This window comes from Rhagoletis pomonella, unplaced genomic scaffold (genome assembly GCF_013731165.1).
Source record: "Rhagoletis pomonella isolate Grant_MI unplaced genomic scaffold, Rhpom_1.0 Rhpom_scaffold_00003, whole genome shotgun sequence".
Lineage (NCBI taxonomy): Eukaryota > Metazoa > Arthropoda > Insecta > Diptera > Tephritidae > Rhagoletis > Rhagoletis pomonella.
In genome coordinates this window covers 74,931,195-74,933,225 of record NW_023458557.1, presented here as the reverse complement: position 1 = coordinate 74,933,225, position 2,031 = coordinate 74,931,195, and the positions used below count along the sequence as shown (strand labels likewise).

The 2,031-nt window shown below is 40.6% G+C and overlaps 1 protein-coding gene across 1 annotated transcript in view; it reads left to right on the top strand.

Moving 5' to 3' along the window:
- Positions 1-1,002: 1,002 nt before the first annotated feature.
- LOC118735526 (cGMP-dependent protein kinase, isozyme 1-like) overlaps positions 1,003-2,031 on the top strand; it is a 150,744-nt gene continuing 149,715 nt past the window's right edge. Inside the window, exon 1 of the mRNA XM_036465325.1 lies at positions 1,003-1,527. The gene's annotated coding sequence lies outside the window, so the exon portion shown is untranslated. The remainder of the gene's footprint in view (positions 1,528-2,031) is intronic.

The following is a 2,031-nucleotide window of genomic DNA, read 5'->3' as shown; positions in this document are numbered from 1 at the left end:
ACTCGCGCTCTACACATATTTTCTCTTGAGATGAGAGGGCTTTTGGAGCTTTCCAAATAATTATTCCATGCAAGAGCTATTGCCCTATATGCGTAGGCGACGGGTACCGAAGAAGATGGAATGTCGAAATGTATGGACTTTAAAATGACCTGAAAAGCGCTTCATGGTAAGATTCCACTGTTGCGATGGCTTGAACATTTCGTACTTATAGATGAAAAGGACCTCTTATTCAAAACCCATAAACATAATGGGAGAACCAATTGCGGAAGTACCTTGTCTAGACTTGGGATGAGCAACGGGCGTGAGTTTAGTTTTCCAAAGGCGAGAAGAATTTGGCGAAGCGGTTTTAGTATCGGTCCAAACCGAGTGTCGGTACAGAGCTACATACGAGATGAAAGGAGAGAGTGAGTGGATGTCAACTGGCTAATGCTTATCTGAATTCTGAAGTGAAGAAAATAGCAATTACAGCCAACTCCAGCCGCTACCACCTGCAAGCAAATGAGTGTTATGTAAAATCTGCGAAAGCCGTAAATGTCAATAAAAATCGGTATTTACATTGAAAATTTAATGCGAATTTTTAATATTGAAAAGGATTTTCAATTTTCTTATCAAACTGATAAGCGCAAAAGCACTAAAATCATATGAAAAGCCACGCCAATGCTGCCAAATTAATCAAAACAAAAGTCTCCGAATTACACAAACATACAAACATTTGAAATTTCAGAAAGCTTGTCTACTTGACGCCACCCAGTGTTGAGCTTGCAAAGCTTTAGAGCGTGCTTTTGCTTTCACACCTGTTGCGCGAGGCTGGCACACAAGCACACACACATTAAAGAAAATTGGGTGACCGTGGCGGCGGCAGTAGCAGCCGATTGGCGTGCGCCAAGCTTGAAACAGCGCCACCACCGGCCAAGTGGTGGGGGTGCCATCAAACACATGCCACCAGCCAGCTAACTAGCCATAGTAGCGCTCGCCCAGCTTGCTATCAGTTCAGTTGCGGTTGAGGTGTCGTACGCGTTGGGCGCACCGAAAACAAAAAAAAAACATTTGCACTGCAGTAAGCTTTGAGAAAATTTCCAACGGCATTTCGCTTTTGTTTTAAAATGCGCTTGTAAGCAGAATAAGCAAAAAAAGCTAACGGAATTTTGCAAAGGAGGCGCGCGTTAAAATAGTTGTTTACGCTATTTCTTTGAAAAGTTTGAAGATAAACTCCTTTGAAAGTGAAAATATAGTTGGCAACGCGAGTGTAAATAAATATTTGAAAGTGCGCACGAGTGTGTTTGTGAGTTTGTGTTGCCTAGAAACAGTGCAACCAACTCCTGTCAAAGGAGCTTTGCACAAGAAGCGCAACGTGCAAAAGCAAACAGCGATAGAAAGTGAAATGTTTTGAAATTTGAATTCGAACGACTCAAGGATACGCGGTCAGCGCCACAGGACTAGCGCAGGCAGGTGGATAAGCCAACGCTGCTCCACTTTTTGCTGTCAGCTTGCCGGTGAGGGAATTGGCAGTAAAGTAAGCAAAACAAAGTAAGACGAAGTGAAGCAAATCAAAGCAGAAAATTTAGTGCTCTGAAATGTGCCGATAAAATAACGACATTCGCCAATATTTGCATATTCAAGTGTTTACTGTGTTTTTATGTTGATTTTGTTGTTGTGCGCAGTTTTGTGTGTTGTTTTTACGGGTTTTATACATACATACATATCTAGGTTTTGTTTGTTTTCTTGTAGTTGTACCGATGCAACCGGTAGAATGTAATAACTTCGTGTTGTTATTTTAATTAATGCCTTTTCAGTTCTGTACGGACATCTGAAGACGCAGCGTGAATTCTTAAGTAGCTCGAAGAAAGCGATCAGCGAACGAGTGTTGCTCTTGTGAAATTTACTTTGGCTTTACATGTGCTTAATAGTCGCATTTAGAGAAATATTAGTGTAGGAAAAAAGTGTGTAAAAAGTATAATTGAAAAGTAAATAGAATAAGCAAGTAAAAGAATGAAACAGGAAAAAGCAAAATAGAATAAAAAGCAGACAAAA